The sequence below is a fragment of the Sus scrofa genome, chromosome 6 (genome assembly GCF_054392235.1).
Source record: "Sus scrofa isolate SSC_HxYL_T2T_F1_AM1 chromosome 6, Sscrofa_HxYL_maternal_Yorkshire_Landrace_v2.0, whole genome shotgun sequence".
In the NCBI taxonomy this organism is placed as follows: Eukaryota; Metazoa; Chordata; class Mammalia; order Artiodactyla; family Suidae; genus Sus; species Sus scrofa.
This window is the reverse complement of record NC_139388.1, coordinates 119,007,605-119,035,221: the sequence shown is the minus strand read 5'-3', so window position 1 is coordinate 119,035,221 and position 27,617 is coordinate 119,007,605. Positions and strand designations below refer to the sequence as shown.

General features: G+C 36.4%; 1 long non-coding RNA gene across 4 annotated transcripts in view; it reads right to left on the bottom strand.

Moving 5' to 3' along the window:
- The window catches only part of LOC110261440 (uncharacterized), a 222,885-nt gene that overhangs the window by 134,906 nt on the left and 60,362 nt on the right, over positions 1–27,617 (bottom strand). For all 4 annotated transcript variants that reach the window (XR_014808651.1, XR_014808650.1, XR_014808653.1 and 1 more), the window contains one exon: positions 27,231–27,317. This is a non-coding gene — a long non-coding RNA (uncharacterized LOC110261440). The remainder of the gene's footprint in view (positions 1–27,230; positions 27,318–27,617) is intronic.

The following is a 27,617-nucleotide window of genomic DNA, read 5'->3' as shown; positions in this document are numbered from 1 at the left end:
GATTTCAGAACTATAAATTATGCCTCAGTGTGGTTCTGACTTGAGGTGAACAAGCTACAAATTCCCAGGTGCTTCCTTATCTCTACATAAGATAGGTAAAGAAGGCTCTAGTAGCCTAAAGGCAGTCCTCCCGAAAAGAATTGCACAGGCTGAGTTTTGGAAATTAAAAAAAAAAAAAAATGTGACTGCTTCCTGCCCACTCTCACTCGTATATACACATCCAAGGCTCTATGGGCAAAGCACCAACATTTTCCAAAACACAAGCTAAGGTAAAAGTTGTAATATCATTACCATTTATTAAAGTCTGCTGTGGGGATGCAGAACCCTTGCATGCTTACTTTTTCTCCTCTCTCATGATTACTGTGAGGGTTTGAATGCATGGCATGACCAGAAATATCAAAAACAAGACTAAGTGCTCCTGGGAAGTTTGCTTCAGAAATTGAAGTAAAGGAGGTCTTTAGGCTGAGAGAATTTAGATGATAACTATTTCACTTAGCTTTGAAATCTGGCATTTTTAGAACCATTCTCCTGGAACGCTGGGCCATTTACCGTGAACTTAAGCTTCAGAGCCTTAAGATTCTATTCAATATGTAACCCCCTTCAATGCATAAATAGACTGAGGTGCTTGGTCTGAAACATCAATGCAACTTCCACAGTCACTTAATTTACTTCAAGGGTACCTGCCCATTGTATTCCCCAATAACTATATTCTTACTCCATTATTTACAAGAAAGGATATACTGTGAGCAGACATGGGAGCAAACTGTGTTAGTGGCCTCAGCAGCAGAATGAGCCCCTGTGAGTTAACACTGGCGGGAAGGCTTCAGAGACACCAAAGAAGTTCATAGCTGTATTGCAGGCTTTTTCTCTGTGCTTTAATTTTGAAGCAGAGCATTAGCTTTGACATTTTTTGGTTGATAGATATTTTTCTAGATATTCTTTGGGGATTTCAAAGTAGGCTAAAAGGCTTTTTGAAGGATGGGGAAATCAAGCTTTTATATTTGTTATTTCCATCGCAGCTATTACTGAGAAAATTAGCTCTATGTCAAGAGAACAGAACAAACAACACAAGATTACTTTCCTGGGTCTCAAACCATACAATGTGTTGTACTCTGCATCATTCCCTCCATGCTCCTCCCTCTCAAAAATGATTCATTGTTTTTTTAAATGGCACTACCCAAAACTAGGTAGAAAAATAAATTAATATTAGCCTTCATGAAAATATGTAATGTTAAAAACCAGCCAAACATATTCTTTCATCTAAGGAGGCAGAATTCAAAATGGCATAGCTTATAACTCTCTAAAGCTGAATCTTTTCATGACAAGTCGACAAGCTCCTTAAAAAAATCAGTGGGGTGTACTCAACATGTACAATATTTTTGGTATGGTTAAAACTTATCCTCAGCAGAATGAATCTTCCTAACACATGAAAATGGGAGTGTTAAGATTATGCATGAACCAAAAAAAAAAAAAAAAGTGCTTTATCTGTTGGCTCAAAATTCCACATAAAGCATGTAAATCGATTCCCACATGAACCAGTCATTCCCAAGTCAGCTAAGAGCAAATGATTTCTTCCTTTCTGCTTATGACTTTGGAACAAGGTTTTAACTCTCAGTTGCTTTTGTCTTATTTTTTTCTTAGCAAATTGCAAAATCACACTTGCAGACATTAGCAAAGGAAAATGTTTTCCTTCACTATAAGGAGCTCATGTTACAAAAACCATATGGTTTTAAAGACTGAAGATCATTTCACTCCCTCTCCAGGAGAAGAGTATTTGGGTGTGACGATATTTTTAATTCTTATATTATTGAGAAAGCTAGGTGTGTATACATTTATAATTGTCATATCTTCTTGATATATTGATTCATTTTTATGACGTCTCTCTTTGTCTCTAGGAATATTTCTTACAAGAAATACAAATCTCTTTTCTGTGATATTCACATAGCCACTTCAGGTATTTTATGACAACAATTCTTAGGGTACACTCTTTTCCATGTTTTCATCCTGTTTGTGTTTTTTGAATATAAAGTGAATCTATAAGATAGCATGTTGGAAAGTCATGCTTTCTATCCAATGTAACAATCTTTGCCTTTGATTGAAAAGAATAATCCATTCACATTTTATGCAGTTATTGATATGGCTGGGTTTACATCTGCCATTTTTGGTATTTATTTTCTACATCTCTTTTGTGTTTTTTGTTGTTGTTTTCCCATTATTGTCTCATTTGCTGTTAAACAAATACTTCTAAATGAACCATGTTAATTCCTCTGTTGCTATTTTAAGCCATATTTTTGAGCTATTATTTACTTAATGGCTATGCTACAGACCACATTACCCACATTTGATTTTTATGTGGCTGTTTTTTTTTTTTTTTTTTTTTTTTTTTTGGTAGGTTTAGGGCTGCATCTGTGGCATATGGAAGTTCCCAGGCTAAGGCTCAAATTGGAGCTGTAGCCGCCAGTCTACGCCACAGCTGCAGTATCTGGATACTCAAGCCGCATCTGTGACCCACACCACAGCTCATGGCAATGTTGGATCCTTAACGCACTGAGCAAGGTCAGGGATTAAATCCATGCCTTCATAGATACTAGTCAGGTTTGTTACCATCCATGAGACACAACAGGAACTCCCTGTGTTTTATTTTTTGTTGTCGTTCCTCCTATACTCTGTTCTTTTGGGTTAAACACATATTTTTAAGCACCATTTTAGTTTCTCTGTTGACTTAAAATATTTTTGAGTTATTTAATAATAGAGAAATAAATATAACTAAAAAAGATTAAATTATAGTTTAAAAGTGCAGTAGCCAAAGAGAGAGAGAATCTATTAGAAGTGCTAAAAAGCAGATATAAAACAGCAGAGGAAAAAAAAATCAGCAAACAGGAAGTGTGTTATACCAAATGTTATCTAACCTGAAGAAAAATAAGCAAAATAACATCAAACATAGTAAGGTAGGATGTAATGTAATGCAAGTCCCATAAAGAAGGATGGGGGAAAAATACTTGAAGAAATAATAGTTGACAATTCTACAAATTTATGAAAAAAACATAGGTAAAACTATAGGTAATTATAGATACAAAAATCTCAACAACCCCCAAGCATCATATATTCAAATAGAATCACATCTGGGCTCATGGCTCTGAGGTTACTTCAGAGTAAGTTTTGCATTTCTTTTGTTAAATTTATTCCTAAGTAAGTTATCTTATTTGGTGATGTTCCAAATAGAATTATTTTCTTAATTTTAGGTTGCTCCTTACTAGTGTATAAAAATACAATTTTGTATATTTATCTTTTACTTACTTAAAACTTTACTGAACAAATGATTTGGTTCTAATAGATTTCTTGTGGATTGCTTAGGACTTTTTATATAAAGGATTATGTAATCTACAAATAAAGATAGTTTTAGTTAGACAGTTTTAGTTTTGCTTCAATCTGGAGACATTTTATTTCTTTTTCTTGCCTACTTGCCACATCATTTTACTTTTCCTTTTCTTTGTCTATTTTTTCTTCCATTTCTTCTTCACTGTTTTATTTTGTATTTAATGAATATTTTCTAGGGTAACATTTCAATTTATTTAATAATTTTATTATATTTTTTGAGTTATCTTAATTGTTCTAGGATTTACCATATACAACTTAACATCAGAATTTACTTCAGATTTATACTAACTTGATATTCGAGCTAATATTATTATACACATTACATTTGTATATTTTATAAAAGCAACAATACATTGTTATAATTATTTATATTATTTCATGTTTTTTAAAGAAGATGAGAGAATAAATAGCAAGTACAGATTTACAAAACTTATCATATTAAATTTCTTAATTATAATTTCTGCCTCTTGTTTGTTCCTTTGGATTCAATTTAATCTCTGAGGTCTTTTTCTCACTGCATTGTAACTTTGCTCCCAATCACATTTTTTGTTGTTTCATTCTGTATTATAGCTAAATTCTAACATAAAAATGTGTAACTTGTACAAATGAATAAGTAGTCATTTTACTTAGAAAAAATACATGTGAAGAAATGAAGTTATTTCACTTATCTATGGAAAGCATCTTTGTTTTATTTTGTCTTTTTAGGTCTGCACCTGTGGCATATGGAGGTACCCAGGCTAGGGGTCCAGTCGGAGCTATAGCTGCCAGCCTATGCCATAGCCACAGCAATGCCATATCTAAGCTGTGTCTACAACCTACATCACAGCTCATGGCAACGCCAGATCCTTAACCCACCGAGTGAGGCCAGGGATCAAACCCACAACCTCATGGTTCCTAGTCAGATTCATTTCCACCGTATCATGACGGGAACTCCGGAAAGCACCTTTAAATAATTATGAAATAAGCATGTGTATATATGTGTATGTATTATATACATATACACGCACACACACATATAGGGTAGTAATAATGGTTATATTTAAAACCTTTATCTAAAACGATTTAGCTTCTATTCATGGGGGAACAGGACCACTAAAGGACAGACTTAAGGCATGAATTGTAAACAGTCCTATTTTTCTCTACATTCAGTTGAGCACACCTAAAACTTTATCAACTTTGTACACTTTGCTTTTTGAGTAGTAAGATTAGTGATTATTAAAAACCGATGGCAGGAGTTCCCGTCGTGGCGCAGAATCCGACTAGGAACCATGAGGTTGCGGGTTCGGTCCCTGCCCTTGCTCAGTGGGTTAACGATTTGGCGTTGCCGTGAGCTGTGGTGTGGGTTGCAGACGCGGCTCAGATCCCGCGTTGCTGTGACTCTGGCGTAGGCCAGGGGCTACAGTTCCGATTCAACCCCTAGCCTGGGAACTTCCATATGCCGAGGGAGTGGCCCAAAGAAATAGCAAAAAGACAAAAAAAAAAAAACGATGGCAATATAAATCATGCCATCTAAGAAAGTGTTCTATGGATTAATATGGAAATAATATGGGAAAGATAATGAGTTCAATAATTTGAAAAAATAGCCCAATGGAAGAAGATTAGAATCTCCTTTACATCCCTAAGAAAACAGAACAACTACTAATGGAGGAAGCTATAGGGCTCAAATTTCAGCTTGAGAAAAGGGAGAGTATTTTTCAACATATAGAGATAGTAGATGAGGTAATTGGTTTCCATTAATAGTGGTATTTAACCAAAGGCTAATTAAACACATTAATTAAAACTTGTGGAATAAGTAAAGAATCAAAGGAAAAGCTAAACAACCTGGTTTTGAAAAAGGCTAGAACTGGAATAGGTAATGGAGTCCAGGTAGCTTTCCATTCAGGGATGCTTTCTTATTTGCAAAACTTTGTGCAAGATTGAAAAGCCCTTAAAGTATTTCCTTGGCATTCAATTTATAATACTTTGGTCACTTTATTTGATAGTCCCCAAGATTTCAGGCCATGAAGGAGACGTTCCTGAAGGAAAATCATTAGTCTAATTAAAAACATGGATGGTGAATGCACAGAAACTCTGCATGTCCATTGCAACAGGAATGAATGTTTTGTAGAGACATCAAACAATCAAGTAGTATAGAGTTTTTTTTACTATTTAAACTATTCTCTATGATACCACTTCATCTGGTAATATTGTAATTTGTTTCTGTCTTTTGTCTTAATTGTTGACAGCAAAACATTACAAGTGAAATACTCAGTATTTGCTGATTGAGGTCCCTTTGCTATTTCCTTTCATGTGGAGGTAGCTCCACCAGTAGTATCATTTCTGGTCTCTCTACTCTTTTTTAGTCTGATATGTAAGCCTGGAAGGAGAAATTAGCGTATGTAAATAGTTTCTTTTCTTTTCTTTTTTCTTTTTTGTCTTTCTAGGGCCACACCTGAGACATATGGATCCCGGGATCAAAATGTATATGCAACGTTAGATCCTTTAACCCACTGAGACAGGCCAGGGAACAACTCTTCATTCTCATGGATACCAGTCTGATTCTTAACCCTCAGAGCCACAACAGGAACTTCTAAAAAGTTCCTTCTTGTTTCCTCTCTGTGGCGTGAGCTGCCTGTAGGGAGAAAGGCATTCTTCAGTTCTTCTTTGTTTTTTTTAATTTTAATGCTTTCTATTTTTTCTATTATAGTTGGTTTACAGTGTTCTGTCAATTTTCTACAGCAAAGTGACCCAGTGAAACGTGTACACACACACACACACACACACACACACACACACACACACACACATTCATTTTCTCACATTATCCTCCATCATATTCCATCACAAGTGACTACATATAGTTCCCTGTGCTATACAGCAGGATCTCATTGTGTATCCATTCCAAATACAATAGCTTGTATCTATTAACCCCAGACTCCCAGTCCATCTCACTCCCTCCCCCTTGGCAACCACAAATTTGTTCTCCAAGTCCATGAGTTTCTTTTCTATGGAAAGGTTTATTTGTGCTGAATATATTACAATCCAGATATAAGTGATATCACATGGTATTTGTCTGTTTCTGACTTAATTCACTTAGTGTAAGAGCCTCTAGTTCCATCCATGTTGCTGCAAATGCATTAATTTTTTTTAATTTTTTTATGGCTGAGTAGTATTCCATTGTGTTTATGTACCACATCTTCTTAACCCATTCATCTGTCAATGAACAATTAGGTTGCTTCTATGTCTTGGATATTGTGAAAAGTGCTGCAACGAACATAACGGGTGCAGACAATGAACATACTTTTTTTTTTCAAGCAAAGAGTTATCTGGATATATGCACAAAAGTGGGAATGCTGGGTCATACAGTAGTTCTATATTTAGTTTTCTGAAGCACCTTCATACTGTTTTCCATAGTGGTGTACCAAGAAGTTACATTCCTACTAACAGTGTAGGAGGGTATGCTTTTGTCCAAACCCTCTCCAGCATTTGTTATTCGTTGACTTGTTAATGATGGCCATTCTGACAGGTGTGAGGTGGCAATTCATAGCTGTTTTGCATTTCTCTAATAATTAGTGATGTTGAGATTTTTTTTTTCATGTACTTGTTGGCCATCTGTAGGTCTTCTTTGAAGAAATGTCTATTCAGATCTTTGCCCAGTTTTCAATTGGTTGTTGGTTTTTTTGTTGTTGAGCTGTATAATTGTTTGTGTATTTTAGAGATTAAGCCCTTGTCAGCTGCATCATTTGACACTATTTTCTCCCATTCTGTAGGTTGTATATATATATATATTTTCTTATGGTTTCCTTTGCTGTGCAAAAGCTTGTCAGTTTGATTAGGTCCCATGGGTTTATTTTTGCTTTTATTTCTGTTGCCTTGGGAGACTAACCTAAGAAAATATTTGTAAGGTTAACGTCAGAGAATGTTTTGCCTATATTCTCTTCCAGGAGTTTGAAGGTGTCTTGTCTTATATTTAAGTCTTTAAGCCATTTTGAGTTTGTTTTTTTGCATGATGTGAGGGTATGTTCCAGTTTCACTGATATACATGTGGCTGTCTAGATTTCCCAGCACCACTTACTGAAAAGACAGTCTTTTTCCCATTTTATATTCTTGCCTCCTTTGTTGAAGATTAATTAACTGTAGGTGTATGGATTTCTGCATTCTCTATTCTGTTCCATTGGTCTGTATGTCTGTTTTGGTACCAATGCCACACTGTCTTGATTACCATAGCTTTGTAAAATTGTCTGAAGTCTGGGAGAGTTATGCCTCCTCAGGATTGCTTTGGTAATATTGGGTAATTTGTGGTTCCATGTAAGTTTTTTGATTGTTTTTTTTTAGTTTGTAAAAAATCTCATGGGTAATTTGATAAGGGTTGTATTGAATCTGCAGATTGCTTTGGGTAGTATGGCCATTTTTATGATATTAATTCTTCCAATCCAGGAGCATGGAAAATCTTTCCATTTCATTGATTCTCTTTAATTTTCTTGATTAGTGTTTTACAGTTCTCAGCATATAACTCTTTCACCTTCTTAGGTTTATTCCTAGGTATTTAATTTTTTGGGTGCAATTTTCAAAGGTATTGTTTTTTGTATTTCTTTTCTAATATTTCATTGTTAGTATACAGATATGAGACTGATTTCTGAATGTTAATCTTATATCCTGCTACCTTGCTGAATTTGTTGATCAGTTCAAGTAGTTTTTCTGTGGTGTCCTTAAGGTTTTCTATATATAGTATCATATTATCTGCATACATTGACAATTTTACCTCTTCTCTTCCAATTTGGATACTTTCTATTTCTTTGGTTTGTCTGACTGTTGTGGCTAGGACTTCTAACACTATATTGAATAAAAGTGGCGAGAGTGAGCATCCCTGTCCTGTTCCATATTTTAGTGGGAAAGCTTTCAGCTTTTCTCCATTGAGTATTATGTTGTCTGTGAATTTGTCATAAATGGTTTTGATTGTGTTAAGATGTGTTCCCTCTATACCCACTTTGGTAAGAGTTATTATCTTGAATGGATGTTGGACTTTGTCAAATGCTTTCTCTGCATCTATTGAGATGATCATGTAGTTTTTGACTTTTCTTTTGTTGATGTGTTGTATGACATAGATTGATTTGTGTATGTTGAACCATCCTTGTGAACCTGGGATGAATCCTGCTTGGTTTATCATTCCTTGTATTTATCGACACTTTTACAATAGTCTTTTTTTTCCTTTTAGATTGGTATACTGGCTTTTTTAAGTGATTGCTTTCCTATTGAGTTTTTCTCAAGTCTATTTCTTCTTACTTCTTTTTTGTTTAGAGTAGCCCTTTCAATGTTTCTTTTAGAATGTGTTTAGTATTGCAGTACTCTTTTAGTTTTTGTTTGTTGGAGACAGTCTTTATTTTTCCCTCTATTTTAAATGATATTCTTGCTGGGTAGAGTATTCTAGGCTGCAAATTTTTCCATTTTAGGACTTTGAATAAATCTTGCCATTCTCTTCTGGTGTGTAGTGTTTCTTATGGGGATCCCCTTTTAATTAATGCTTTGTGTTTCTCTTGCTGCCTTTAGAATCCTCTCTTTATCTTTAATTTTTGCCATTTTTATTATAACATATTTTGATGTGGGCCTGTTTGGTTTCAACTTGTTTGGGGCCCTCTGTGCTTCCTGTATCTTGATATCTGTTTCCTTTAGATTTGGAAAGTTTTTGGACATAATTTCGTCAGATGTATTTTCAATCCCCTTTGCTTTTTCTTCTCCTTCTGGAATTCCTATTATGCATAAATTGGCCTGCTTTATATTATCCCATAGGTCTCTTATATTGCTTGCATGTTTTTTCATTTGGTTTTCTGTCTACTGTTCTGATTGGGTGATTTCCATTATTCTATCTCCCAAGACACTAATTTATTCCTCTGCATTAGTCATTCTGCTCTTTAGTGCCTTTAGCTCAGTTTGCATCTCTGTAAATGAACTCTATAATTTTTCTTGCTTCCTCCTTATATTTTCTAGTTCCTTTTTAACTAGGAAATCTGCATTACTGTTTGTATCTGCTCTTAATTCCTTCAGTATTGTCACTATCTCCCTTTTGAACCCAGTGTCTATCATACTGCAAAGGTCTGTTTCATTATTTGCTGCTTCAGGTGAATTCTCTTGTTCTTTTAACTGGGCATGTTTCCCAAGCTTCTTCATTTCACTTATATTTTTCTTTTTCTGTGAGTTTAGGGAAACCAACTACTGTGGTCTTAGAGGGCTACTTCTATGCAGGGATGCACCTTTTTATTCTGTGGGGGGGGTTACTATTTATTTTGGGCATGGGATTTTGGATATTTGGTGTCTCTTTCTTCACTGAGAGTAGGCTGTTATTCCCTTGATAGGATGCTGAGTGTGTTTTCAGGGAGAAGAGGCAATGGGCAGGGCTAGTAGTTGGCCTGGTTACTGGGTTCTTTACAGTAGTAAGGACCAGCAGAAAGGTGGCACAGGCCTAGTTCCAGGGACCTGGGGTGTGGTAATGAGCCTCAGGCAGATTTAGGTGGTTCCTAGAGCATTTGGTAATGGCAGTGGCAGGGTGTGTGAGTTCCCAGGGGAGTGAGAGGAATAATAGTTGGTGTGTGGCAAAATGCCCTCTTCTGAGATGCCCTCTGAGGTGACTGGGGCCCAAAGTGGTGCCTGTTCATGGACCCCTGATGGTGGTGCGCCACATCCACCTCTGGAGTCAGAGATAACTGTGGTGGTTTGCCCCTGCCACCTGTAGGCCAAGCAAGAAGCACCCATCCCACTTAGCCCATGTAGTAAGTGCTGCACAGGTTTCTCCTAGTTGCAGGGTCCTTGCAAGCGACAGTGATCAAGCATGTGTGGGTGCTGCCTAGAGCATTTGGCAGTGGCAGAAGCAGGGCAGGTGTGTTCCCAGAGAAGTGTGTGTAGGAATGTTTGAAATGTTTCCTTCCTCACCTCAGTACTTAGATAATTAGATTATGAAAAATATAGGACTTGAAATAAAAGTGCTGCAACCACCTAACAAATTCTGGGAAGTGAGAACCAAAATTAATTATAAAGAACTTCAGAGAAATACAAGTTAGAAATTCAGGTTGTTTTTCCATCACATTTTATTTCTTTTTAGATTTTTGTGTGTGTGTGTGTGTGTGTGTGTGTGTGTGTGTGTGTATTGTTCTGAATTTGAGAAGTGAATTACAATTGATACCCTCTTACGGTCAGTCACCTTTGGCCAGGTAGCAGCTGTAATGTAGTTTCATTACTTGTTTATGTACAGGTTTAGTCAAAGTTGTATATTCTTCCCCTCAACAGAGGTATGTGTCCTGTTATTATAACACATGTTAGGTGTAATTGCCATTTAAAATGTCTTTTAAAGATTACATAATGTGAATTCCTGTTGTAGCACAGCAGAAATGAATCCAAAACTAGGAACTATGAGGTTGTGAGTTCAATCCAAGGTTTTGCTCAGTGGGTTAAGGATCTGGCATTGGCGTGAGCTGTTGTGTAGGTCGCAGATGTGGCTAGCATCTGGCATTGCTGTGGCTGTGTCATAGGCCGGTGGCTACAGCTCCGATTAGACCCCTAGCCTGGGAACTTCCATATACCTTGGGTGCGGCCCTAAAAAAAAGGACAAAAAGACAAAAGAAAAAAAAAGATTACAGAATGATTCAGCATTAAATGAAAAAGTTACTAGTATTCAGGAAGGCATGAAAAGTGATCAATGGGGGTAAATTTGATATTTATAAAAAAATATCCATCATTAGAGGAATGACTATAATTCCTCATTTTCTCATAAAGCAGCAGCCAAATAGTTATTGAATTTTTGAAAGAAAAATACCCTCAAATAACTAATTTTTGTTGTTAAAATCACCAAAGTGTAGTTGAAGTCAGAAGCCATGTCTAAAACCCCAGGATAGAAGAAAAGTTAGTGTGTGTCAAATAAAACAACTGTTAAAATACTGAGTGCCCTTTAATTAGCAGAATTTTTTTCTCTTATTGTTGATATAGATGGTAAAATAATGGTGCATTTTACAAAGGATGGTTAAGGGTAGATGAAAATGCAATGAAATAAACCCAACCAAAGCATTATGTGGTTCAAAAGTTTACCTCTTTGTTTTGTTGTAGTGTTATGTGTGAGTAGAAAATTTTTGTATCCTTTTGAGAAATAATATTCTTGTGAAGAGCCATGGCAAGGCTTTTTGCTTATTGAATTTGACACCTACTTAACATATATTTCTCATATATGAAAAAAAATCTACAAACAGTCAGTACATTTCTGCAAAATTAAACCACATCTTGAAAACGCATGTAATTTGTTCTTGCAATTTCTTCATTCAAAAAGAAATCTTGGATTTCCAATCTGAATTTGCGTCATAAATATAAATGCCATAAAATAAGGTCATGTCTACTACCGCTTTAGGCAGTTAAACCTGCAATTTATTGTTGTTCAGAGCTCAATATCTAATCTATTTCTGTTGTAGAGATCATTTGGCATATATTCACTTAGAAGCAGTCTTGTAATTTCATTCCAGAATACTTTTAGGGGGTTATGGGAAGCAAAGTTTTACTTGACATTGAAAGATAAGAGATAGTCCAACAGTCACACTCTAGGCAAGGTTTTGGATCATCTAGAAACATCTATCTCTACAAACAAAGGTTGAGAAAACAGACCTATTTCATTTCAAAATTTGTTAGGAGGACAGATAGCATGGTTAGTGTTAACACTTGCATATCAAAACAATGACAACAAAGAGACATAAAGAAACTCTGGGAGGTGTTCGATCTATCTATGACCTTGATTGTGGTGATGGTGTACTAGGTGTTTATATACCAAATTCATTAAGTTGTACACATAAAATATTTGCAATTATTTTATATCAATTATACAACAACTAAGTAATTAAGAAAACCAGATCTTCTTTTTTTGCCATACCTAGACCCTAAGCTGATCATTTATGTTAAATTAATGTTATTTCTGTTTCAGTTATAAGGAATATTCCTTCAGCCCTCCACTTGAATTAGAAAGTACAGTTTTAGTTGAGATTTGAAATGTCAGTGACTTAGAGCATACTGAGAAACATAAATCTATTTTTGGATGCCTTTTTTCTTGTAAAACATAAAAAAGGAATTTGGCAGTCCACTCAGGCTCTGATTAAATAAAGTTCTGATTCAATAAGGAAAGAAAACCTTTAGTTGATGAAATTCTTTTATAAAAGTATTTCCTTTCTTAGACTAGTAAGGAATTTTGATTTTATTTTTCAGCCATGTAGTTAGGATCTAATTTGATTCCTATAGGAACTACTGAGATCCTCTCAGAAAATTCTGTAATATGTTCAATAATTTTTCATTCCTTAGAACCTGAAGGTGAAGCAAAAGAATTAATCAATGGATTATAATTTATTGCTTAACTGAATTTTCATAGGTAATATTTCCTTTTTGTTTCTATTTTTCCTTATGTTCCAATGTGCCAAGTATTTACATAAGCACACAAATTCATATAGTTACACAAATCTTTGCATCTAATTGTAGATGTCATGCATGTCAGTATGGCTTTGGCACATAACAAATTGTACTCATTCAAGGATTAACTGAAAATTGGCCTGAAGACTGCAGCACCAAGGCCAGAGCCAAAAAAGCTGATGCAGCTACAGAGATAGCACTTCAAACCAGAGAGGCACATCTCTGTAGAATAATGGTTTTATCTGACTCTGTGTTATTAGTTTGGTTTTTTTCAGATCTCAGATGAGGAGGGCAATTCTTTCATGGCCATTCTCTCCCCATCACATCTAGATTATTTTAACCTACGCTGCGTTACCATAACCTGCTACCCTCCACCTATTATGATACTTACCATGCCTACTTGTGAATACTTATCTGTTTTTATGCATCATCTTATTTTGTAACCTCTATTAGGGTAGGGACTATGCCCATATTTGTTGTCATTTTACCTAAGCATCACAATATATGAGTCACTTGAAGAAGTAGAATATGTACTTATTAGATGTGTGACTGAATAAATTCATCATTTATTAATATTCTCCTCAAAGGCAAAGAATCATTCTCATACATCTTTGTACTTCTCTCCACAACAAACTGTTCTATGATAGAATCATGAACAAGATGAGAAGCCTCTTGCCCTTTTAAAATCCTAAGAAATGACAGAATAAACCCATATCACAATAAAACAAGAAAGAATACCATGTTGAGGAATTCCTAAAAGCTAGAAAGCAAGTAACACTAGATATATTGAGAAACAAACCTGGAAGGAGTTAGAAGCAAGAAAAGAACATGCTTAAGTATGGAAGTTTGAGGGAGGATGAATCACCTGGACCACTTAGAGCAGCTTAACTTGGGGAGCTTCACAGCCCACCCCTCTTTGGACTTGGCTGACCAGGGCATTTGGCCAAAGACTAAAGCATTGCGTGGGATGCTTGGACTAAATCATAAGGGGATGCTCCAAGGTTACTGCTAAGTGCTTTGAGGGGGTCCAGCCAATACCCAGATGGTCAGCACTACCTTCATCCCCTACAGACCCTCACCTGTTAAACAGGCATTTTCAAAACCAAAAACAAACTGCCAATCTTCGAGTTATTGCAAAATACTATGAAAATGAGATACCAGACTTAAAAAAATGGAGTTAACATCTGAGAAAATGCAATTTGTAATGTCCACAGGACAACTATACACAGTAAAATCAGAGAAATATGAAAAACATTATAGTTAGGAGACCCTGAAAATTTTTAACTTCTATTATAAAAGTAAAACAAACATTCCATGTGGTAGGCAGATTTCCAGAGTGACACTCCCTCCTTGGTTTCTCTATAATCTCAGAAACTGTGATTATGCTGTTGATGGCAAAGAGGATTTTGCAGATTCAATTAAGGTTACTAAGCAGTTAGTTTTGAGTTAATCAAAAGGAAGATTATCCAAGTGGTTGCAATTTATTCTCATGAGCCTTTAAAATCAGAGTTCTATCTCCAGCTGGAGACAGAAGAGCAAGTCAGGACTCACTGGAATGTGAGAGGAACTCAAGGTACTGTTGGTGTTTTGTATAGGTAGGAGGCTTTGTGGAAAGGACTGGAGAATTGACTCTGGGGGTTCAGACTGACTGCAAGCTGACAGACAAAACGGAAACAGGGACTTCAAATCTATTGCCACAAGCAACTGGATTCTGCCAACTACCTGAATGAGCTTTAAAGCAGATTCTTTCTTAGAGCCTCCAAATAAGCTGCTGATTCCTTTATTTCAGCCTCCTGAGACCCTCAGCAGAAAAACTAGTCAAGCCAGTTAGACCTCTGACCCACGGAATTGTGGGAATAATAAATAGATATTGTTTTGGTAAAAACTAACACACTCTACACGTCAGTTGGTATTTTGTTGAGAAGATTGATTATCTTATTACCACCTTTCAAAAGGCATCATGTCACCTGTTCCTTAAGAAATTTGTGGAAAATGGCTCTGCATTTTCTCCTAAAGGTGAATTAAAAGGTTTAACACCTCAAAATCATATTTAATTGTACTCTTTCTTTTGTTCTCAGTAAACAGTTAATCATATTATTTGGCTACTTTCTTTGAATTATTTTTCACATTTATCTTGATCAATGTTGCCTTTAGGTCCTATCTCTTCATTCCTAGATTTTTAAAAGGTTCTGAAGAAATGTACCACCATCAGTGTTCACCTCTTATCAAATTATACAGCATAAATGCCCCCAGTATAATATTACTAAAAAAAAGTCTTTAATAACATTGCCTTCTTGTTCACAAAACTACCCAGGGTCCTGTTGTCTAAAAAAATACTTAAATTTTTAAGTTGACAGTTGACAAGGTTCTCTAATCTAATCTCCACTGTCCTTCTGGTTTATCTAAAATTTCTCTTTTAAACTCTCTAATCTAGTCCAATTATAATGTGTTAAATACTGACCACTGAATTCATCTCATATTGATTTGGCTTATGGGATGTTTTATACAAGATGATTTTCTGTCTCCTAGCAAAATTCCTTTCTTCCTCCAAAATCCATTTCAAATCTCATGTGATCCAATAAAGCCTTCCCTAAACGTTTCAGGTGAAAATTATATTTTCTATCCTAATATCCAATTTCAATGATTCTTGAATAAACTTGGCCTGCTGGTCCCAAATTTTCATGTTATATTTCAGAGCACATGATTCTTTATCAGAGAACTCAATCTTTATATGGGTGTATCAAAAAGTGACTAGGGGCAGAGGAGGGATAGTTTCAATATTTCTTAGGAATTTGGAAATGAAATTTTCTATTACCTATGAAAAAAAAGAATTTATATTGACTATAATTGACAAAATGGTTATTGCTTTCTGTACAAAGACCTATATAAGATGAGCATTCAGGGTGAACATTTCTCTCTTCTCCAAAGAGGGAGATCCCTGGGGTCAGAATTAAAGATCAGTGATAATGATGACAAGTATGACCTGCTTGTCCATGTCTTATCAGTTCTACAGGCAAAATGCATGTCTTCAGTGTTCAAAGTAAAGTTACTAATGATGTGTAAAATTGTAGGAAACATTTGGTGGGTGCCAGTAACAGTCTACCCTAAATGATTTTGCTCTAAACCATGAAAGTCTAGAAAAAAAAAAATCAGTTGACACACAATTCACATCAAATACTGCCTGCCCACTATCCTAAAAATTACTCTGCTAAAACTGAAAGGCATTCTATTTCCATAATAATTTAAAAGAAAATATATTAGCATTCCTTATAATGTTTCAACTTACACATACATATACATATGTATATTCCTTTTTGTCCAAATTAACATGTGTCGAAGTCTATATATAAGGCAAATACCATAGGATATCACTTATAACTGGAATCTAATATCCAGCACAAATGAACATCTCCTCAGAAAAGAAAATCATGGACTTGGAGAAGAGACTTGTGGTTGCCTGATGGGAGGGGGAGGGAGTGGGAGGGATCGGGAGCTTGGGCTTATCAGACACAACTTAGAATAGATTTACAAGGAGATCCTGCTGAATAGCACTGAGAACTATGTCTAGATACTCATGTTGCAACAGAAGAAAGGGTGGGGGAAAAAACTGTAATTGCAATGTATACATGTAAGGATAACCTGACCCCCTTGCTGTACAGTGGGAAAATTAAAAAAAAAAAAAGAAAAAAGAAAAAAAAAAGATATTCCACATATTCTTTTCTTCCTAAAATGACGGGACACTCATCTTAAATTCAACCCAAGACTTGGAAGCCATGTGTTTCTACAAGAAAATTTCTGTTTTTATTGTCTGCTACCTTGGTTTGTGCACTTTTCATCTTTTAGACTTCAGTAATGTCATATAACCAGTTTTCCTGCTCAAAGTTCTACTGCTCTTGGATCTTTATCTTACATGGATATAGAAAACTACTTCTAAAAAGCCAATACTATTATTTCACTTCCCAATAAATGGCTTCCAGTTGACTAGAGGAGAAAGTCAAACTTCTACCTTGGCTTATAAGGGACGTCGGGAACTGGGTTTTGCACTCCTTTCACTCCTTGCTCCTCACTCTGTTCAGAACTGCATCCCAGGCCACACTATTTCAAGCTTTCCAAAGTCACATGTATTTCCTCATTGTCACAGCCTTCTGTGGAATGTGAAAGCTCCACTCTTGTCCCACACACTCCTCCCCTTCCTGACCCACGTTTCCGGCAAGAACCTATTAATCTTTTAAGTGCAGTTCATGTATCCCACTCTAGAATAATATATGATATTTTCCTACTTCCAAAAGGAATTTAGTTGTAACTTTATAAATCTGACATACACTGTATTTACAACATTGCATACTTTATAATTTTATAATTCATTAATAATTTTATAAATCATTCCCTATTCTGCTATTACATGATTTAGCATTTGATATAGTATAGTTACCATCACAAAAAAGTCAAACCTGACCAATTAATGAACATATTTATTCATATAAGAAAATTTACATGTGGAGTTAACTGTTACTGCAATGGAACACTAGAGATTTCTTGATGATTAGAACATTTCAGTCAAACGTCAGCAAAACTGCAGAAGAGAATATCCATTATGAGAAAAAGCAGTACTAATAGCAAACAATCATACAGCATTTCCAATATGCTTAGGCACAATTGAAGCATTTTATGTGTATTGACACAATGAGGTGTCTAAACTCTGTTTACTTCCTTACAGATACAATTCTATGGTATTCATCAGTTTAACTAAGCACTTTGAATAGCATTTGACCAAAATAGATTATATAAGTAGACTTTACTAGCATTTTTTGAGAAATATAAAGGTATGCTGTTAATTAAGTCTTTGACAGATTACTATAAATTAAATTTTGTCTTATTGAAGTTTGGTGCTTACATTTCTAGTCTGGTGTAACCCAATTTAAAGTTATTTGAAATATAGAGAACAGAGATAGTTTTTCACTTATTATTTTAAAAATTATGATTAATATAAGCTTACTATAAAGATATACTTAATTCAAAAGACTCATGCATAAAACGTTTTTTACACGTGGGAATGCTTTGCTTTTTCTTTGTTTTGAAATTCTATGAAATCATTTTTATTATGCTTTGCTTTATCCTTAATTATTTGCAAACATGATTTCTTATTAGATTGTTGGTTTCAGTGGGCTATAATCTAGCCACCAGATTATGCCTATCTTTTATCCTTTCATCTTTTCATTTATACATGAAACCTAGATATAACATGATAAGCACTATGAACTAGGGGAAAGGAGACTGTATAAGTAGGATTAATGGCATGTAGTCCCAGGTCTGCCCGGAAGTAGCTTTGCTACCTTAAATAACTTTTTTTGTGGGATTCACTTTATTCTTAGACGAATAAGCTTTTAGGGTTAAATTCATCTCAAATTTCTCTCTCATTCTAATATTCTATTATCCAATGAGAAAATTATTTATATTAAATTTATGTTTATGTTAAATTTAGACATACTATGAATGAGTTGTAGTTATTTGACAAGAACTTAGAATGTGCAGCCATAAGTAAGAAGCATGAGCTAGAGGAAGAGAGTGGTAATCAAAATGTATTGGGAGAGCAAGATGGCGGAAGAGTAGGGGGAGGCACTCGCCCTCTCCCACAAGCACAACAAAAAAAACCCACGCATCTACACATGAAACAACTTACACAGAACAGCAAGTGAATGCTGGCAGAAGAACTTAAACCTCCAAAAACGGCAAGAATCTCTTGACATAACTGGGTAAAACAAGAGAAAAGAGGAGAGAGAGAGAAGGGGAATCAGGACCAGACTGGCACTCCCAAGAGGGAACTGTGAAGGAGAAAGGGAACCCACACCCTGGAAAGTCGCCTAACTGACTGAAAGATCACCTGAGTCAGAGGGATCTCCAGACGCCAAGAAGAGTGCAGCAGCAAGTCTGAGAACTTAAAAGCAGAGTGAGAACCGCACAGATCATCTGAGCCACTTGCACAGACACCAAAAACCGAGAAGCTTGGGTGGGGGCTGGGCACCAAGACTTAGGCTCCAGAAGTTAGTCCCTGGGAGCAGGCTGGGGTTGGTGGTGTGGAGACAGCCTAAGGGACTAGGAAGCAGAGCCCTTGGGAAAGGCTCCACTCCTGTGGAGCAAGCCGGCCAGCACCGCCCACCCTCGGGAAGCCCAGGACAAGCCTGCCGGCTGCAGGGAACACATCTCCACCACAGCGAGCACCTGGCAACCCCGTCCACCCTCGGGAAGCGCCCTCTGCTGGGGAGCAAGCCAGCCAGCACCACCTGCCCCTGGGAAGTGCTCCTTTGCCTAGGAGTGAACCAGCTAGCCCTGCACGCCCTTGGGAAGGGCTCAACTCCTGCAGAGCAAGCCAGCCAGCACTTCCTGCCCTCAGGAAGAGCTCTGCGGCCCAGGAACACCAGGGCAAGTCTTGCTCAGCCAGGGGAAGTTCACTTCCACCACGGTGCCAACCTGCCAGTCCCGCCCAACCTCAGGAAGTGCTCCTTTGCCTCAGAGTGTCCTGGTTAGCTCCTGCCTGCCCTTGGGAGGCGTCCTCCACTGTGGAGTGACTCAGCTAGCCCCGCCTGCCCTCAGGAAAGGCACAGCTGCCTCAAAGCAGGCCAACACTGCCGGCTCATGGGAAACACTCTGCAGCAGCACCAGGGCAAACCCTGCCTGGCCATGGGGTGTACACCTCCACCACGAAAAAGAAAATCACAAGCAAGATGAAGAAGCATAGAAACCATTCCCAGTTAAAGCAACAGGAGAACTCACCTAAAGCAGTCAACAATGAAACAGATCTTTGTAGTCTGACAGACTTGGAATTCAAAAAGGAGATAGTGAAAATACCGAGGAATTAAGGGAAGATATGAACAGTGATATGAAGACTCCCTTAGAAAGGAACTAGAAAATATAAGGAGAAGCCAAGAAAAACTAGAAAATTCATTTGCAGAGATACAAACTGAAATAAGGGCAGTAAAAACCAGAATGAATAAAGCAGAGGAATGAATTAGTGACGTGGAAGATAAAATAATGGAAATTACCCAAACAGGACAGCAGACAGAAAACCAAATGAAAAACATGAAAGCAATATAAGAGACCTAGGGGATAATATAAAGTGGGCCAATTTACAATAATAGGAATTCCAGAAGGAGCAGAAAAAGATAAGGGGATTGAAAATATATTTGAAGAAATTATCACTGGAAACTTTCCAAATCTAATACTGATTTCAAGATAGAGGAAGCACAGAGGGCCACAAACTAATAGAACCCAAATAGACCCACACCAAGATATATTATAATAAAAATGGCAAAAGTTAATGATAAAGAGAGGATTCTAAAGGCAGCAAGAGAAAAGCAAAGTGTCAATTATAAGGGAGCCCCCATAAGGCTATCAGATGATTTCTCTACAGAAACTCTACAGGCCAGGAGGGAATGGCAACAGATATTTAAAGTACTGAAAGGAAAAAATATGCAACCTAAAATACTCTATCCAGCAAGAATATCATTTAAAATAGAAGGGGAAATAAAAAAAATCTCCAACAAACAAAAGCCAAAAGAATGCAACAATACAAAACCCATTCTAAAAGAAATACTGAAAGGGCGTCTCTAAATTAAAAAAAAAAAAAAGAGGAAGAACTAGGATGGAGGAAACCACAATCAGAGAGCAGTCACTTAAATAAGTTAGCATACAGCTCTAACCATGAAGATGTTTAAAATAAAATAAAATAAGACATTAAGACATCAAAATCATAAAATGTGGGCAAGGGATGTGAGGAAATAAATAGATGCTTTTTTTTTCCTTTTTTTCTTTTTTTTTTAAATTTTATTATGGTAATGAAGTGTTTGAACCTACAGGACTATCAGGCTAAAACACACAATTATAGGAAGGGGTTAACATACTTAAACACATCAAGCACAGATCAAACTGAACATTACATTCACAAAAAAAAGAAAAGCAAAGTACTCAAGCAGAAAATAACTGGAGACCATCCAACCAAAAAAAGAAAGGAAGAATGGAGAATCATAAAAATAACTGGAAAATGAGGTTAAAAATGGCAATAAATAAATATCTATCAATTATCACCTTAAATGTCAATGGACTGAATGCTCCAATCAAAAGACGCAAAGTGGCAGACTGCATCAAAAAGCAAAAACCTTGTATCTGCTGCCTACAAGAAACTCACCTTAGAACAATGGACACATATAGATTGAAAATGAGGGGATGGGAAAAGATATTACATGCCAATAGACAAAGACAGGAAAGCAGGAGTTGCAATAATCATATCAGACAAAATATACTTTAAAACGAAGGCCATAAAGAAACACAAAGAAAGACACTATTTAATGCTTAAAGGATCCATTCAAGAAGAGGATATTACAATCATCAATATATGCCCCTAATATAGAAGCACCCAGATACATACAACAAATATTAACAGACATAAAGGGGGAAATTGATGGGAATACAATCATCATAGGAGACTTTAACACCCCACTCACATCAATGGACAGATCCTCTAGACAGAAAACCAATAAAGCAACAGAGATCCTAAAGGAAACAAAAGAAAAGTTAGACTTGACATTTTCAGGACATTACATCCAAAAAAATCAGAGTACACATTCTTCTCAAGTGCACATGGAACATTCTCAAAAACTGATCACATATTGGGGCACAAAGCTAACCTCAACAAATTTAAGAGTATAGAAATTATTTCAAGTATCTTCTCTGACCACAATGTCATGAAACTAGAAATCAATGAAGGAAAAGAAATGAGAAATAACCTACAACATGGAGACTAAACAACATGCTACTAAAAAACCAATAGGTCAATGAGGAAATCAAGAAGGAAATTAAAAAAATACCTCTAGACAAATGATAATGAAGAAACAACCTCAAAATCTATGGGATGCTGCAAAAGCAGTGCTCAGAGGGAAGTTCATAGCAATACAGGCCTTCCTCAAAAAAGAAGAAAAATCTCAAATTGACAACTTAACCCACCACTTAAATGAATTAGAAAAAGAAGAACAAGCAAAATCTACGGTCAGCAGAAGGAAGGAAATCAGAAAGATCAAAGAGGAAATCAATAAAATAGAGATTCAAAAAACAATAGACAAAATCAATCAAACCAAGAGCTGATTCTTTGAAAAGGTAAACAAAATTGACAAACCTCTGGCTAGACTCACCAAGAAGAGGAGAGAAAAAACCCAAATAAACAAAATAAGAAATGAAAAAGGAGAAATCACCACCGATACTGCAGAAATACAGAAAACCATTAGAGAATACTATGAACAATTGTATGCTAACAAATTTGACAACCTAGAAGAAATGGACAACTTTCTAGAGACAAACAGCCTGCCAAAAGTGAATCAAGAAGAAGCAGACCAACTGAACAGACCGATCACTAGAAATGAAATTGAATATGTCATAAAAACACTCCGTACAAATAAAAGTCCAGGACCAGATGGCTTCATAGGTGAATTCTACCAAACATACAAAGAGGAACTGGTGCCCATCCTCCTTAAACTTTTCCAAAAGGTTGAAGAAGAAGGAATACTCCCAAAGACATCCTGTGATGCCACCATCACCCTAATTCCAAAACCAGACAAAAATACCACCAAGAAAAACCAAAAAACAAAAAACTATAGGCAAATATCTTTGATGAATTTTGAAGCAAAAATTCTCAACCAAAATTTTAGCCAACCAAATCTGACAACATATCAAAAAGATCATACACCATGACTAGGTGGGATTCATCCCCAGTTCACAAAGATGGTTCAACATATGCAAATCAATCAACGTCATACACCACATTAACAAAAGAAAAGTCAAAAAGCATTTGATCATCTCAATAGATGCAGAAGAAGTATTTGACAAAGTCCAACATCCATTTATGATAAAAACTCTCACCAAAGTGGGTATAGAGGGAATATTCCTGAACATAATCAAAGCCATTTATGACAAACACATAGCAAATATAATAGTCAATGGAGAAAAGCTGAAAGCCTTCCCACTAAAATCTGGAACAAGACAGGGATGCCCACTCTCACCACTGCTATTTGACATAGTTTTGGAAGTCCTAGCCACAGCAATCAGAAAAACAAAAGAAATAAAAGGCATCCAAATAGGAAGATAAGAGATAAAACTGTCACTGTATGTGGATGACATGATACTATACATAGAAAACCCTAAAGACTCAACCCAAAAACTACTTGAACTGATCAACAAATTCAGCAAAGTAGCACCATATAAGATTAACATTCAGAAATCAGTAGCATTTCTGTATACTAACAATGAAACTTTAGAAAATGAATACAAAAATACGATACCTTTTAAAATTACACCTCACAAAATCATATACCTGGGAACATACCTGACCAAGGATGCAAAGGACCTATATGCTGAGAACTATAAAACATTAATCAAGGAAATTAAAGAAGATGTAAAGAAATGGAAAGATATTCCATGTCCATGGATTGGAAAAATTAATACTGTAAAAACGGCAATACTATCCAAAGCAATCTACAGATTCAATGCAATCACTATCAAATTACCCATGACATTTTTCACAGAACCACAACAAACAATCCAAAAATTTATATGGAACAACAAAAAAACCCAGAATTGCCAAAACAATCCTGAGAAACAAAAACCAAGCAGGAGGCATAACTCTCCTAGACCTCAAGCAATATTACAAAGCTGCAGTCATCAAACGGTGTGGTACTGGTATCAAAACTGACAGACAGACAGACCAATGGAACAGAATAGAGAACCCAGAAATAAACCCTGACACCTATGGTCAATTAATCTTTCACAAGGGAAGCAAGAACATCAAATGGGAAAAAGAAAGTCTATTCAGCAAGCATTGCTGGGAAACCTGGACAGCTGCATGCAAAGCAATGAAACTAGAACACACCCTCACACCATGCACAAAAATAAACTCCAAATGGCTGAAAGACTTAAATATACGACAGGACACCATCAAACTCCTAGAAGAGAACATAGGCAAAACACTCTCTGACATCAACATCATGAATATTTTCTCAGGTCAGTCTCCCAAAGCAATAGAAATTAGAGCAAAAATAAACCAATGGGACCTAATCAAGCTGAAAAGCTTTTGCACAGCAAAGGAAGCCAAAAAGAAAACAAAAAGACAACTTACAGAATGGGAGAAAATAATTTCAAATGATGCAACTGACAAGGGCTTAATCTCTAGAATATACGAGCAACTTATACAACTCAACAGCAAAAAAGCCCAACAACCCAATGGAAAAAATGGGCAATGGACCTGAATAAACATTTCTCCAAGGAAGATATATGGATGGCCAACAAGCACTTGAAACAATGCTCAACATCACTGATTATTAGAGAAATGCAAATCAAAACTACCGTGAGATACCACCTCACACCAGTCAGAATGGCCATCATTAATAAGTCCACAAATAACAAATGCTGGAGGGGGTATGGAGAAAAGGGAACCCTCTTGCACTGTTGGTGGGAATGTAAGCTGGTACAGCCACTATAGAGATCAGTATGGAGGTACCTTAGAAATCTATACATAGAACTACCATATGACCCCACAATCCCACTCTTGGGCATATATCCAGATAAAACTTTCCTTAAAAAAGACACATGCACCTGAAAGTTTATTGCAGCACTTTTCACAATAGCCAAGACATGGAAACAACCCAAATGTCCATCAACAGACGAATGGATTAGGAAGAAGTGGTATGCAGACACAATGGAATACTACTCAGCCATAAAAAATGAAATAATGCCATTTGCAGGAACATGGATGGAACTAGAGACTGTCATACTAAGTGAAGTCAGAAAGATAAAGACAAATATCATATGATAGAACTCATATCTGGTATGTAATACACAGCACAAATGAACCTTTCCAAAGAAAGGAAAATCATGGACTTGGAAAACAGGCTTGTGGTTGCCCAGGGGCAGGGGGAAGGAGTGGGAGTTATTGGGAACTTGGTGTTAACGGATGTAAACTATTGCTTTTGGAATGGATTAAGAGTGAGATCCTGCTGTGTAGCACTGAGAACTATGTCTAGATACTTACAACACAGCACGATAATGGGAGAAAAAAGTATGTATACATGTATGTGTAACTGGGTCCCATGCTGTACAGCGGGGAAAAAAAAAGAAAATGTAATAAAAAGATAAAAATTAAAAAAAAAAAAGAATGTATTGATGTGCAAGAATTGTGATGCCTAGCTGATCATGGACTAGGAAGGAGATAATTTTTGTATGAAGATGTTATTTGGTATAAATAGGCTGAAATTTTCTAGGTCTGGTAGGCATAAATCCCCATAATGTGGATTCCCAGTCTATTTTCGTTTACAGCACTAAGCTATCTCCTTGAACTAGAGACCCTTGAATGAAAAATAGCCCAGTTGCCTGTGAGGAAACGCACTGCATACACAGCCACAGGTGGGTGTTATGAAACCCCGCAAAGCCTTCTCTAGAAAAACTAGTGCCATTTGCAATGGGATAAGGTACAGTGAAGAAAGGTGAATAGCCAGACCTTTCAGTAGTTATTAGGTAATGATTCTGAATTCATGGTGATCTTTGGACACTTGAAAGCACTGTGGCTTGCCAGACAACTGGGAGCTTTTAGAGGTCATGAGATAGGTGAAGTCAGCCCGAGTAAGTCCAGGGGGAACACAGACCCCTTCTGGGGTAGTTTTCTGGTGTCAGGATAAATGTACTTTATAATGAGAAGATTTCCACATCTGTACCCTAACCTGTAGAATAAATGCTATTATGGTAGAGAGAGCTATGTAAAAATTCTGGACCATCCATTTTCCCCTGACATGATAGAAAACCACCAACAATGCTACATACCTAGGGAAATGATAAAGATCCATACCATCACCAATAAAAGAAAGACCTATGTATGCTTATTGATGCTTACCACATTTCAGTTTGTCTCACCTCTTTAGTTGGTGCAAAAGGTAGAGCTTTAACGTATGAATGTAGACTAACAGAAACTTAGTTATATGGTGATGATAATTCCAATTGCAGGTCCAGATAAAGTTGCTTTACTAAAGCAAATCACCAGATGTGCAGTTAATGAAATAGCAAATGCTTTTTCTTTTACTCACTTTTACAAGCAAATATAATAACAAGCATGCCTCTCACACACAAGATTCAGCAGTACGCATTTACTGTGCCACCACAGGCCTTTACCAACAATTCAAATTTTAGGAATAATATAGTCTAGAAAGATCTTAATTTTTTGATATATCAATAGAACATCATATGCACATTTATATTAAAGAGACTATGACTATGCCAGATAGATATGGTAGTCAGGGAGCAGTAAATGTTCTAGATGCTCCCGTAAGATCTGTGCATGTCAAAGGATGATGTCATATAACATCACCACCAATTAACATATATGCTATTCATTTGTATGGAAAAAGAATTAAAGCAATGAGCTGGCATCCATGAAAGTTATTTACTTAGCATATGATCATGATTCAATTGCAGCTGGCTTTACAGAATGGTGGAACAGCTTCCTGAAAATTTAGTTACAGCACTGATTGGCATGCAAGTCTCTGTTAGGTCATGACATTCTCCACTTATCATGTAATACATGCCATAAACCAGAAGCCACTATATGGTGTTAACTTTACTATAGCTAGAGTACCTAGAATAGGGAAACTAAGGGGTTAGGGGTTCTTTTCTTACTACTACATAAAATAAATCACTGGAAAAATATTTGCTGTCTCCACGACTTTGATTTTAGTGGCTTTAGATATCCCAGTGCCCAAGGCAGAAATGCTTCTACTAGGAAACAGTTATGCTCCTTTAAATAAAAAAACTGAAATTGCTCTCTTTGCACCTTAGGTCATATAGAGAAAAGGGTTGATGATGAAGTAATTTACCTTTATTATCAAGCAAAAAAGTAGATGGCTGCTATACAATAGGACAAGGAAGGCAATGTCTGGAACCAGAGGATTCTCTGGCTTTTAGCACCTTTTTGTACACTTTTACCCAATAGTGCTCAGTGGAACACTCAGCATTCTAACAAAGATGGGACCAGAAAGATTCGGATCTCAAGAATAAAGGTTTGGGTCACCCCACTTGATAAACAGTCTTATCCAAACTAGGTAATTGCAGAGGGTAAGAGGAATGTTAAATGGGTGTTGAAAGACAGAAGTTGAAGAAATGGAAAGGTTAAAGCCAGGTTTTATATTGTTTCTTCCTCTCCCTTTATACTGAGAAATGGTGGTAGCTTAAAATTTATATTTTAGATGGGAATATGTCTATAGTGCTGTCATCCCATGGTTAAATGAGAGCTTTTGATATTTTGCATGAGTATACTCATTTTTCATCAAGAAAAAGAACAACAGCAGATACTGAGAAGCAAAGGCAGTGGACTGTGCTAGATATTGTTTGTATCTCCAGAATTCTTCCTCACCCATTCTTACCTTAAGCTGTCTCCTGGGAAGTTATTGTTATAGAATGCATCAATGAGCTCCTTTCCCATAGAGTTGGATTTAATTAGTGGGAAACACCTGCAAAAGATAGGGTGGAAGGAGGAGAACTGAGATTGTACACATTACTCTGACTCTTGTCAGGTTTATTAAATAGCGCATCTCTTTCCTGGGACCCCTCCTCTTACATCCACAGTTACATTTTTCCACTTCTAGTAACTACTCAATCCTCTTTCCTTTACAGATATATGGCTATTAACAGCTTTTGCTAGCTCCAAGCTGATTCACCAAAAAATTTTGGTTTCCTAATTGCCCACACTTTGTAAACAGTCTTTTCATTAATATTTCTTCATGTATATCTTTTTTTTTTTTTTTTGTCTT